The following is a 14,728-nucleotide window of genomic DNA, read 5'->3' on the forward strand; positions in this document are numbered from 1 at the left end:
TTTTTTATTTATTTATTTATTGAGATTTTTCTTTAAACAATAAATTAAAAACATGAATGTTTTTAATTTATTATTTAAGTTGAATTTTTTAAAATTGTAAAATCAACAAAATTTTATTTATGAAAACCTAAAAATAAACTTATCACTAAAATGAAATTAGTTTTTTTTTTTTTTAAATAAAATAAAAATAAGAAAATCTTTTTTTTATTATTAAAAATAAAAATAAAAATTATTTTGTGTTGTTGTGATGTTTTTATTATCCAAAATATTAAATAAATCAACACACAAATTTTTTTTTTGTATTTAAATTAAAAAAAACACACAAAATATTTTTTATTTTTATTTAAATAACAAATTAAAAACCATTGTTTTTAATTTATTATTTATGTTATTTTTTTAGTTATAAACAAAAACTAATCAATACACACAATAGTTAGTTTTTTTTTTTTTTTAAATAACAAATTAAAAACACTTTTTTTTTTTAATTTATTATTTATGTTGATTTTATTTGTTTATTTATTTTTTAGTTGTAAATAAAAAAAATAAAAAACTATAAAAATAAACGACAAACCATAAGCAAAAATCATGGATCTGATGGATAGCACCAAGCTCCCAAACCGCCGGTAGTAATGATGGATCTGAACGATTTTCCTTGGCAGCAGCACTCTGAAGAGGCGAAATGATGCCAAAGGTGAGGCTGTGAGGAGGAACTCTAGTTCTCAAGCTCCGCGAACGAAAGAGGAATATTTAAAATTGTTGTGTGAGAGTTGGGAAAACGCTGGTAGAATGAATTTTTTTGTTTACACCCAACTGAATACGATTTCAGAATCAGCAAAGCAGCTTGTGTGAGAGTTGGGAAGACGCTGGGAGAATGAATTTTTTTTTTACGCCCAACTGAAAACGATTTCACAGTGAGCGGCTTGCACACAAACCCTTTTGTTAGAATATCACTGTAATGGATTTTGTTTCACATAAACAAATTATGATTTCATTGCACATAAACTCTTCTCCCCTCGTAAACGCTCATCTCTTCCCCTCATGTATAATTTTAGATATTTAATTGTCAACCAGAAGTCGATTTGCTGTATAAGCCCTTACGTTTGTCTTTCAAACCGTATCGCCTGAAATGAAACTATATAGCGTTGACAGAGTTTTACATGATTTTATATATTGCTCCTTTGCAAATACTGCTTTCTCCATAATAGAAGAATTAGTATCAAATTCAATCCCTTTTGAACTCCCGCGTCCACATGGTCTCGAAGGAATTCGAAGGGCAATTTATCATTTTTTCTGGATATGTCCTGCTTCTGCCTACAGCAAAACTATGTGCTCTCCTGAACTGGTGTGCTGTCGAGCTTTATTATTGGTTTGTCCTTTTGTGCATCTGGAACCAGAATATCATCCATAACTCTACAGATGTCCTGAATTTGACTATGCACATTTTCTTGAACTTGCTTTTGCTGATCATCAAATGTCATTCTCGCAGCAGATTGCATATCTCCTCTGCATCTTTTTCACACGCATTCCTGATGAAATGATTGTAGCTTGTGACGAGGAAAAGGCGATGCACATCAGCTTCCAATTGAGCTTGTCTTCGATCTGCTTTCTTAAACAGAGATTTTGTAGGAAAGGCTGTCCAGATCTTACGCAGTTTTTCAAAGAGGGAAGCCATTTGTGACGGTGGAGCTTCTCCCCTTGCTTGGAAATAACGAAACCCTTCAGCATGTAGGCCACTAAGCTTGAGCGTTGGGCGCTTAATGCAATGAAGGATGGCAAGAGTTGGTGATATTTGTCGAGTACTGGATGACAAGATGCTGCCTTTCTGTGATGGCATCATGTCACAGCTTCTCAAGGACCTTTCAAGCAATCAGCTCCATCGTTCAGTAAAACCCAGAATTTTTTTTTTTTTTTGCATTTTTTTTTTTAAATATCTAAGAAAAATGGTTAGTGTTTTTTTTTTTTTAAATATCAAAAAAACAAAAACAAAAAATGGTTAGGTTTTTAAATATCTAAAAAACAAAAGAATTTTTTTTTTTTTAATAATAATAATATGTGTATATGATACATATATTATTATTTTGTGGAATTTTTTTTTAATTTAAAATTAAAAACTAAAATTTTTTATTTTTTAAATCTAAAACTAAAAAAAACTAAATTTCATCTAAAAAATTTAAAGATGTTTTTTTTTTCATTCACAAAATTCTTTATTGTCTTTTTGCAAATTAGTTCTCCAGCAAGAGTATTTTTATTTGAACAAAATCAATAGATTTTCTGATCTTCTTGATCGCACGAAGCGCAAGAAGAGAGCATACTAATCGCTTGATTCGTTTTTATTTATGCAGGGGTTTTTTTTTTTTTTTTGAAAAGACGAAATTTAAAACTAGCTAAACACTAAAACATAAGAAAACTCAAACTTAAACTCCTTTGTGAAGAGCCTGTTGTCACCAGGTTTCACAAATTATTTTGTCTAAAGAAAAATACTAGTACTGAATTAAATACCTAATGCCTAATCCCTTAGCACCATCCCCGGCAACGGCGCCAAAATGTTGCGCAATTTATTGGGCTTAAATTGCTTCATTAAATTATCGACCAGGGAAACTCGTAAGCTTGTGATGATGCCAGCAAAATATATACGGGAGTAGGCAACTAACTCTATGTCTAGCTAAATTATTTAAGATTCAATACAATATGCAAGGCAAGAGGCTCCTAACTAAGGAGGTCCTGGTTGTCCTTCCCTACAGTATCATAGAGAAATCATTGATTACATAAAACTAGAAACTTGAAATGAAGACAAGAGAATGAACTTTAATTATTGTTCAGATTCAAAGAGAGAGAAAGACTAAGTTAGTCTCTTGATTTTCCTCTCATGTACTAATCCAAACTAAACTAAGATTCATTCATAAGCATAAGAAATGAAATGACTTGAAACATAAAAGCACAAAAGAATGAATTTCAATTACCATATAAATCAATGGAGAGAGATCCTAACTTAGACTCTTGGTTATCTCCTCATATGATACTTGAATCATAAAAGCAAAAGAATGAATTTCAATTATCATGCAAATCAAATGGAGAGAGAGAGCCTAACTTAGGCCCTTGGATATCTTCTCATATGTTGATAAGATTCTAATTTAAAACTCATTCATCAATCACAAACAAATCCTCAAACATCTAAGCAACTAAATGAAATAAGATCTAATATGAAATAACATGTTCCTTTGATCCTTCTAGAGTGAGCTCAATTCTCCTAAGAACAAAGTGACAAGTTATTCCATATACTACACTAAGGCAATTTATATCTAAAACTACATAATGGAAATATATGTAAAACTTATATCTATAACTACATAATGGAAATATATGCAAAATGAAGCTTTATTCTATTCCATCATAAGTTGGATACAATGCTCCAAGAGTCCTCCTTTTGGAATGGAGGAGGTACTCCTATTTATACAATGAGATGAGATAACAAACTCATAATGATGATCCACTAATCTTTCTTTTAGTTCCATACATTTCTCAACCATCTAGACACATAACCCTATCCTCCATGATTTCCTCCATGAGGTCCATGATCTTCTCCATGAGATCATGATCTTTTCCATGAGGCTTATCTTATCAAATTCGAATTTGATCATTCAAGGCCACATAAAAATGCCCTGGAAGCTTCCTTGGAACCTACACATGTCAACAAACTCATTCTAATTGTTAGGTATAAGTATAAGCATATTATTTTCTAAAGTTTAGTCATAAATCCACTTTAAAATGTTAAGAATTAATAAACTTTGGAAAAGCTTGGTTATAACCCAATAATGAGGTAAATGGAATGATGTGGAGGTGGAATGGAGGTGACATGAAGGTAAAATGTGAAGATATTGGTGAATAATGGAGTGAAAATAGGGACCATTTTGAGGCCCAACATATACCCTTTGCTCTAGTGTACCTCTAAAACATTATCAACAATCATTATAATATATTTGGATAGATGCCTAAGAGTCTTCTCCCTACTCAAGATCGTGACCATGTTATTAATTTGCAACCTAGAAGTGTACCACCTAACATTAGGCCTTACAAGTATCCACGTGCATAGAAGAGTGAGATTGAATGTATGGTGTTAGATTAAGGATTACACTATGAGGGGGGGTGAATCAGTGTAATGGCCAATTTAACAATTCAAAACCATTCCATCAATATAGAATTGTATCATAAATTAACATGAAACATAATAGTGAATAAAATAGTTCATCAAGTAACAGTTACCACATCAACACATGTCAAACACGAGATTTTATGTGGAAACCCTTGTGGCAGAAAACCACAAATATTCTCATATTTAATCTTCAATCTTTGATTTACAATGTTTATTAGCACCAACAAAAAGGAGACACCCATTCCCTGAAAAAGCAAGCACCGACTTACTTTAAGCTACAACCCAATTATGCACCTCAAAATTATGTAAGCACCGACTTATTGTAGGTAACAACCTGATTGAGCCACCAACCTTTGATGATGTAGGCAACAACTTGATAACGTACCAACCTCAGATGATGTAGGAAATGACCTAATTGAGGTACCAACCTCTGATTATGTAGGAAACAACCTGGTTGAAGCACCAACCTCTTATGATGTAAGCAACAACCTAATTGTGGCACTAACCTATGATTATGTAAGAAACAACCTATTTGAGTAACCAACCTCTGATGAAGTAGGAAACAACCTGATTGAGGGACCAAACTCTAATGGAGGCACCCACCTCCTTCATAAACCAGTGGACCACATTTCAAAATTTTCAGATTGGCTCCATGTCAGACCAGGCAGTAACTCCTCAAAATCAATTCGTTGTATTCATTCAGGTTGGTCTTTATTATATACATGAGGGAGAGACTATTCATTTCATCTCCCGGTGACTCTTCATATTTTCCATTATTTATTTACATCAGTTACACTTATTCACCCAATCCTGATGATTAGGTGTCAACATTCCCCCCCTTAATCTGAAGGGATGTTGGTGAGTCCAAGCATCGTTCTGAATCTTTCAAGCTTTTCTCTTCCAAGCGCTTTGGTGAAGATGTCTGCAATTTGCTCATTAGTGAAACAATGGCGGAGATGGATTGTTTTGGCCTCAACATGATGTCGAATCAAATGATATTTAGTATTGATGTGCTTCGTTCGATCATGGAACTTTGGGTTCTTTGCCAACTTTATTGCTGAGGTATTGTCAATCATGAGTGGAGTCGATTGTACTTGTTTTACCTGCAAATCTTCAAGAATTTTCCTAAGCCACATAATTTCTTTTGTTGGGTCAACTGTTGCCACCTATTCTGCCTCTGTTGTGGAATCTGTTGGAACTGATTGTTTGCGTGATCTTCAGGAGATAGCTCCTGATCCAAGACTCATAGCATAACCTGAAGTAGATACCCCAGTTTCTTTGTCTCCATCGAAGTCTGAATCAGAGCATCCAATCAAGCTGAAGTTGTCCACCTGTGTATACTTGATTCCCTTTAAGTACCTTAGAACTCTTTTTGCAGTAGACCAATGACCCTCACAAGGCTTTTGCATAAACATGGAGAGGATTCCAACAGCAAATGAAATGTCTGGTCTGGTAGTAGTTAGGTAGTTGAGACTTCCTACAAGTTGTCTATACTTTGTTGCATCCTCAAATTCTTTTCCTTCAATGGATGTGAGCTTTAAGTTTTGTTCCATTGGAGTAGTAAGAGGATTGCATTCTGTCATGCCAAACCTATTCAACAGATCTCCAATGTACTTCTTTTGAGAAAGGAATATGGACTTTGGATGTTGAGTTACTTCAATACCAAGATAGTAATGAACATAGCCCAAATCAGTCATTTCAAAACCTTTCCTCAATTCCTTCTTTATGGATGCAATGTAGCTTTCATTGTTCCCTGTCATCAAAAGATCATCTACATATACCACAAGATACACAACTGTTTTTCCAACTTTCTTGACAAATAACGTTGCATCATCAAGATCATAATGTTTGAAATTGAGTTTCAGAAGATGCTCAGTTAGTTTTTCATACCAGGCTCGCAGTGCATGTTTGAGGCCATACAAGGATTTCACAAGTTTGCATACTTTATGTTCTTTTCCTTTTATAGCAAATCCTTCAAGCTGGGACATAAAACATTCTCTTTTAGATCTCCATTCAAGAAAGCAGTTTTTACATCCATTTGATGGACTTTCCAACCATTCTGAGCTGCTAGGGCAAAGAGTGTCCAGATGGTAGCCCATTTTGCTGTGGGGGAAAAAGTCTCCTCATAATCGACCCCTTCCTTATGTGCAAAACCTTTTGCCACAAGCCTGGATTTGTGCTTTTCAAGTGAGTCATCAGCTTTATACTTGTTCTTGTAGACCCACTTGCAGCCAATTGGTTTGGTTCCTAATGGAGGATCAACCAGCTTCCAAGTGCCATTCTTTATCAAGGCATCATACTCCTTTTGCATCACTTCTTTCCATTCATCATGAGAAGTAGCTTCTTTGAAGGAAGTTGGTTCAAAATTTGTAAACAAATTCAATTCACAATCATAAGAAACATCCATATCAACAGGTGAATCAGAGTCATCTACATCACCTCCATTTTGTCAGTTTGAGTTTCTAGTTCCTGTCTTTCCAACCTCATCAGGATGAACACTTTCAAGTGTCTTTGTCAGCCACTTTGGGGGACCTTTCTCAGATGGTCCAGGCTGCTCTGTTGATTGAGTTGGGACTGAATCAAGATTGAGTCTCCCAATTCTATCAATCACATCACTTAAAGTATCATCCATTGTTGGAGTTTCATGCGGGGGAGAGAGTGCTTCAAAAGAAGATTCCACAGGTTGATTTAGTATAGGAATCCCCCCTTCAAGATGTGGAATCTGATTATCAAATTCTTGAAATGATTTTGCATTTGCGAATCTATCCAAGCGATCAAGTTGCCACTCAACAACATTGTCAGTTTTGGATGTTTCAAGAAAGATTACATCTCTAGATACAACAAACTTTTTATTGACTTCATCATAGAGACGGTATGCTTTGGAGGTGTTTGAATACCCCAGGAAGATACACTTACGACTTCTTGCATCAAGTTTGTTCCTATGTACCTTTGGTATCAAGGCATAACAGGTGGAACCAAAGACCCTGAGATGCTTTACCGAAGGAATGTACCCATACCACGTTTCATAGGGAGTCTTGTTTCTGATAGCATTAGATGGACACCTATTCTTTATATATATAGCACATAGAACTGCATCAGCCCAAAACATCAATTTTACATTTTTGAAAAATATCATGGAGCGCACCATATTTAAGATTGTCCTATTCATTCTTTCAGCTACATCGTTCTGTTGGGGATTATAAGGCACAGTTGTTTGATGTTTGATCCCATGTTGGCTAAGATGATTTTCAAATTCATTTGAAGTGTATTCTTTTCCATCATCAGTGCGAATAGAGCCAATATGAGATTGTGCATCATTTTCAATCCATTTATGAAAGTTCTTGAATGTTTGAAAAGCATCAAATTTGTTCTTCAATAAATAAACCCAACACATCTTGGTGTAGTCATCAATAAATGTCATCATATATTTGTTTCCATTTGCAAAAGGAACATGCATTGGACCACATAAATCTAAATGAATGAGTTCAAGTTTTCTATGTGCTCTTGAATGTGAATCATGAAAAGACTATTTGCTATGCTTTCCTAGAATACAAGCATCACATTGCTTAAGTTTCCTAGGAATTGTAGGCAAACCAACAACACCATTTTTCTTCAACAAGCGAAGGTTGTCATACTTCAAATGTCCAAATCTAGCATGCCATACTAAACTTAATGGAAGTGTACCTTCTTCATAATGAGAGTTGTATGAGAAATTTTGTGCACGAGCAGAGGTACCTTGCAGCTTGAGAAGCCTTTCTTCTTCTATTCCCCTCATGACAAGTGAGTGGTCAGATGCTTTTCTCACCTCAAGCTTGCCATCAAACATATGAATGGAGTGACCTTGCTGGCGGATGTGGACCAAGGACAGCAAGTTTCTCTTCAGTTGTGGGAGATATAGAACATGATGCAGAAGAAAGTCTGGAAGACCAGGCAATTTAAGCCTAATTGTGCCAAGCCCTAATGGCTTGAGTTTTGATTGGTCTGCAGAATGAACTGAAAACTGTGGATAATCTGGATCATGAAACTACAGTATTATCAAATTCTTTTCAATATGCCTTCCAGATTTATAATTTAATTTATTCTTCAGATATTGATCATTATTTTGTATGTCAGTGCCATATAATAATGAACAAGAACTAGAAAAATAGATGAGCACACCAAAGAACACCAGATATAAGGTGGAAACCCAATGTGGGTAAAAACCACCTGCTGCAATATGTCTCTATCTTCTTTCAATTAGAAACTTCTTTTACAAGGATTTTGTACTGGTGCAGTCCTTTACCAGTACACAGGCTGCAACCTGCAAAGAGCTACAACTCTCTCTCGTTTTCCAGTCTCTCTTGGAAGGGAGCTACAACCCCCTTTGCTCTTTTACTTCTTTAGGGACCACGTTTCATTAATTTTCAAACTGGATCCAAGAAGATCAAATAATCATCAAGTAAATGCAAATCACCCAATATCCTTGTACAATCAACCAATGAATCACCCAACTTCTCAGAATGTTGTAAACAGAAAAGTAATACCAGAACTCTGCAACAATAGATAAAAGACAGCCAACAAATGTTTCAAGATAGGGCCGCAACTTCACCAATAGTGGCATGCGAATACCCGCAGCTCTTCTGTGTCTAAACTGCGCAGATCTGCACCTGGTCGATCTACTGCTCTGCGTATCTCCACACCACTCGTTCTGCTTCCCTGCGTACCCCTGCTCAGATCCGCACCTGAACTGCCCGCCTGATAGCGTACCTCCGCGACTTGTTCTTTTGTTTCCCTGCGTACCTCCACACTGCGCCTTCTCCTGCGTTGCGTACCTCACACTGTGCCTTCTGCTGCGCTACGTACCCCCGCACTGTGCCTTCTCCTACGCTGCGTACCCCCGCACGCACACCGTGGATCGCCTGCGAACCTCTGATTAGGGCTAAATTAACAATCCTCCAATGTGCCACAGTCAGTCAGATCCACAGATCTGATCATGCGCCCGAGAGATCACGACTTATCAATAGATTCACCTTAAATTTTCTTCTTGATTTAGATCTAGCTTTTAAAACCAATCACCCAAACTTTCAGATCTTAAGATATTCAAATTTCATGAGTGTCTAGCCAAGTGATCTATTTTCCTTTTTATAGGCAAGCCCTTATTCAAACCATGGGACAAAACCATTGAAAACCAATACAAGCGATCCAAACAGGGGTTCAAATAATTTAGATCCTATACCACGGGCCAAAACCATAGGATCATGAACGACAGGCTAAATACCAAGGGCCAAACATAAGAGACCCCACGAGAGCGCGCTTCTCTGCATTGGAGTGAGTGAACTGGGGGACCACACCTTATGAACGGATAACCTGCGGGTATGTCCGCACTTCCTGGACGGCGAACCTGCGGGTCCGCACCTTTTGAACGATGCACCTGCGAACCTCTTATTTTCCATCATTTTGAAAGCCTCAATAGAATTTTGCCACTTGAGTGAGTTGCCATCAAGTACAACACCTGTACCATAGAGCCAAACCAGAATCATAATGCCAACAATCTCCCCCTTTGGACTTGATGGCAACCTCAAGATCCTCAAATTCATTCTCCCCCTTTGACATCAAGGGCAAAGGGTTATGCTCCCCCTGAGAACATGCTCCCCTTGACTATAAACCAGATCTAAAAAAGGAAAGAAATTTCTTTAAGAAGAACCATAATCCACCAAACACCATAATTGACCATGAAAGAGATAGAGACATATTGCAGCACTATTCATATCAGCATCCATGATCTCCTTCTGTACTTCCTCCAAGATCTTCTACCATAATGCCAACAATGCATTATATGCTCCCCCTGAACCTGTGCCATTCGATCTTCGACCAATCCGCAACCCAGCAAATGTACGCGTATACCCTATATGGAACTTGCGTACAGCCAACAATCTCTGAAATAGATGAGATTCAACAACAGGATGATGCATCAACAACCCCCAGATTTTGCCTGAGGTATTCAAAGGTCTCCCTGGGCAATGGTTTGGTGAGTATATCATCAACTTGTTCCTTCGAAGGAACATACTCCAACTTGACCTTTTGTTCAAGCACTTGTTCCCTCAAAAAGTGATACTTGATTGGTATGTGCTTGGTCTTTGAATGCATGACTGGGTTCTTTGAAATGTTGATTGCACTTGTATTATCACATAAGATGGAGATAGGTGGAGTACAAGTGATCTGAAAATCCTGCAAGGTCTGCATCATCCAAAGGAGTTGAGTGCAGCAAGATGCAGCAGCTGCATATTCTGCTTCAGCTGTAGATAAAGCAATCGAACTCTGTTTCTTGCTGAACCAAGATACTAATCTGGAACCCATAAAGAATGCACCACCACTTGTGCTCTTCCTGTCATCCACGCTTCCGTCCCAATCTGCATCTGTATAAGCATGAAGTGTGAGATCTGTATCTCTAGGATACCATAAACCATAGTTTTGAGTTCCTTGAAGGTACTTGAAAATTCTCTTCACTGCCTGAAGATGAGTTTCCTTTGGATTTTCCTGAAATCTTCCAACTCTTCCCACTGTATGCATGATGTTTGGTCGGGTACCTGTCAAATAAAGAAGACTTCCAATCATGGATCTGTAGGTTGGTTGATGCACTGCTGCTGATTCATCATTTGCACTGAGGCTACATCCTATGACCATGGGGGTACATACTGGTTTTGCATCTTCCATGCCATATTTCTTCAAAATCTACTTGAGATACTTGGTTTGAGACAAGAAGATCCCACCTTCATTTTGTTGGATTTGCAATCCAAGAAAATATGTCAATTCTCCAAGCAGAGACATTTCGAATTCTTTCTGCATCACCAAGGCAAAGCTTTGACTCATAGCTTCTTTATTGCTGCCAAAGATAATATCATCTACATACACAACAAGTATTAGTAATTTGTCATTTTCAATTTTTATATAAAGATTGCTATCTGTTGATCCCTTTGAAAAACCTTGTTGATGAAGATATTTGTCCAAGCGGTAGTACCAAGCCCTTGGAGCCTGTTTAAGACCATAGAAAGCCTTTTTTAGTCTGCATACAAGATTTGGATCATTCCCAAGGATGAACCCATCTGGTTGCTCAATGTACACTTCTTCTTCTAAGTCTCCATTCAGAAAGGCTGATTTTACGTCCATTTGAAATACTTTGAACTTCTGAAAGCTTAAGACAGCAAGGAACATTCGTATGGCCTCAAGTCTAGCAACGGGAGAAAAATTTTCTTCAAAGTCTATTCCTTCTTGTTGAGCATACCCTTTACAAACAAGTCTGGCCTTGTTTCTAATTACTTCCCCATTTTCATTCAACTTATTTTTGAAGATCCATTTTGTCCCTATGACATTCTTATCTTTTTGTCTAGGAACCAACTCCCAAGTGTTGTTCTTTTCGATCTGCTCAAGTTCTTCATCCATTGCCTTGACCCAACATTCATCTTTGCATGCCTCTCTTACATTTTGTGGTTTAGTGGAGGAGAGTAATGCCAAATAGCTTGAGGCTTCTGCAATTGTTCTTCTTGTTTGTACACCTGCCTCTTTCTGCCCCAAAATCTGAGATTCTGGATGATTCTTCTGAACGTACCTGGATGGATTCTTCTCTTCTATCCTTATCTGTTCCTCTGGTGCCTCTTGAGGTTCTTCTTCATCATCAATCTGATTTGGAGAGTAGTCTTCATCTTCTTCAATATTTTCATAATTTACTTGCCTAGGAATGTATTCTTTTTCATCAACCACTACATCAATGCTGTCAACAATTCTTCCAAGTCTTTTATTGTAACACTTATATGCTTTGTTGTGGGGAGAATAACCAAGGAGAATGCCTTCATCTGCTCTAGGTTCAAGTTTTCCAAGTTGTTCATCATTATTCTTAATAGCATTTGCTTCCAAAAATTTTGAAATGCTTTACCGATGGAGCCTCACCATACCAGAGCTCATGAGGAGTTTGAGTGTTGTTCACTCGGACATTTGTTTTGTTGAGAATAACAACCGCAGCAAAAGTAGCTTCACCCCAAAAGGTTGCGAGAGTCCCAGACTCATCAAGCATAGCACGAGCCAGTTGTTGGACCGTTCTGTTCATCCTTTCCACCACTCCATTTTGCTGAGGAGTCCTAGCTGTAGAGAATTCCCTTCTTATTCCATGTTCTTCACAGAAATCGAAAAATTCATTTGAGGTAAACTCCCCACCTTTGTCGAACCTGAGGCACTTAATTTTGTGATCTGATTCATTTTCAGCCAAGGCTTTGAAAGATTTGAATTTTTCGAATGCTTCATCCTTGTGTTTCATAAGTCCCAACCAAACCATCTTGGAGAAGTCATCAATGAATAATATAAAGTATTCTTCTCCTCGAGGTGACCTTGTCCTAAATTGACCACATACATCTGTATGGACTAGTTCAAGAGGCCTGCTGGCTGATCCTTCCTTCTCAGGGAAGTTAGTTCTGGTTTGCTTACCAAACTGACATGATTTGCATATGGTGTTGTCTGGAATTTTGATATCTGGAAGACCACGAACTGCCTGGTATTTGCATGCTTTCCTTATTTGTGAAAAGCTTAGATGCCCCAACCTCTAGTGCCATAACCAATGTTCATCATCTTTGCTCAAATATCATTGTTGTTGTCCTTCTTCAAATATGTATAGATTATTTGGAGTTCTTCTGCCTTTGATCACTGTTTTTCCTGTATCAAGATCACGAACACTACATCCATTTGATCGAAATATTACCTATGTTCCTTGATCGCACATCTGACTGACACTTAGTAGATTATGCTTCAAGCCATCAACATACAAAACATTTCCAGCTTTGACCTTTTCTTTCAACTGAACAGTGCCTTTTCCTTTTATGGCTGCAGGGGTATCATTTCCAAAAGAAACTTTCTTTCCCTTTTCTAAAGCAGTATATGATTCAAGTTTTTCTTTATCACCTGTCATATGCTTCGAACATCCGCTGTCGATGTACCATAGATTTTCTTGTCCTTCTGCATAAAATGCTATCCCACATCTTTATGTTTATGGTTCCTTTATTCTCCATGTTCTAGTGCTTGAGGCTTGTTCCTTTGTCTGCCGAAACCTGCTCCTGCATTCAGAATCTTCATGACCGAAGTTATTACAAATAGAACATTCAATTTCATTTTCAAGGGCAGAAAAGTTGTTATAGGTCCTTTTCGTAATCCCAGTCATACTTCTTTGTTTTTGAGCTTCTCTAGTCATGATTGTCTTATAAGCAACACATTGAGTTGCTTTGTGACCGAAGTTATGGCAAGAGAAACATTGGCCATTGAAGAAACTTATGCGATTATCAAATCTACCAGCCAAATGATTGTAATTTTTATTGTCATCCATTCTTGAAGCAAATTGAGAAGTTTTTACCTGTGGCTGGTTGTAGCTTTTGTTCACCCTTAAGATGGATTGCCCCTGGTTTACCTGGTAGTCTTCATTGGGCTTTTGCTCATTCCTCCTTGCTGCATCAAGATAACTCTTTGAGGTGGATGCTTGAGATGTTTCTCCATTATAACCCAGACCTGTCTTGATTAGTGGAGAACGTTGTACATTGATAATCTCATCCAGAGTTTCAGATCCTTTAACAAATTTAAGATTAAGAGCCTTTGTTTTCTCAATTTCTTTTCTAAGGCCAACAATTTCACATTCTAACCTCTCAAGAGATTTTTCTTTTTCATCAAGTTGGAATTGCAGAGTATCAATGATCATATCTTTTTCTTCTAAACATATTTTGAGTCGAGAAATCTCTTCATAAAAACCATCTACATCTATAGCGTCCATGTAATCATCATCTTCAAAGGCCATTAAAAGTTTATAATCATTACCTCGTTCATCTTCGTCACTATTTGATAGGCCATCACTGTCTTCATGAGTGTAGTAACTTTTCTTAGTTGCATTATGTTTCTTGTTCCATCTAACAGGTTCCTTCCCTTTGTCAATCTTATCCTTGTGAGGACATTTGGCAGCATAGTGACTGACTCTTCCACAAGCAAAGCATTTGAAAGGTAACTTACCTCGGAAACGACCAGTACCCCGTTGAATATTTCTGACAAAATTTGATTCTTCTTCTTCTTCTGACACATGTCCTGACCCATAGTACTCTCCTTTGCCTGAAGCCTTGAAGGCAGCTTCTCTCCTGTCTGATGGACCTCCTTTCCTCATTTCATAAGCAGTTAGAATTTCGTGCAGCTGTGACATTTTAAGGCTTTGTAGGTTCTCTTTTTCTTCTATTGCAGAAACTTTAGATTCAAACCTAGGGGACAAATATCTTAGAACTTTTTCAACCACAACAACCTCTTTTATTTCTTCACCCAAATTTTTCATATAATTAACAATCTCATCTACACGAAGAAAATAGTTAGCCACACTTTCATCATTATACATCCTGAGATTTTCATATTGAATTCTGAGGGTTTGAAGTTTTGCTCGTTTTACCTGATCATCTCCTTCATAGCTCAGAACAATCTTGTCCCATATCTCTTTTGCAGATTTAAACTGCATTACCTTAACAAATTCTGATTGAGATAGGCATCCTAATAGAGTATTAACCGCCTTTGCATTTGTTTCATATTTCTTCT

Source organism: Pinus tabuliformis, chromosome 6 (genome assembly GCF_031772625.1).
Source record: "Pinus tabuliformis cultivar Carrire ecotype Pingquan chromosome 6, CPIR1, whole genome shotgun sequence".
Taxonomy (NCBI): Eukaryota; Viridiplantae; Streptophyta; class Pinopsida; order Pinales; family Pinaceae; genus Pinus; species Pinus tabuliformis.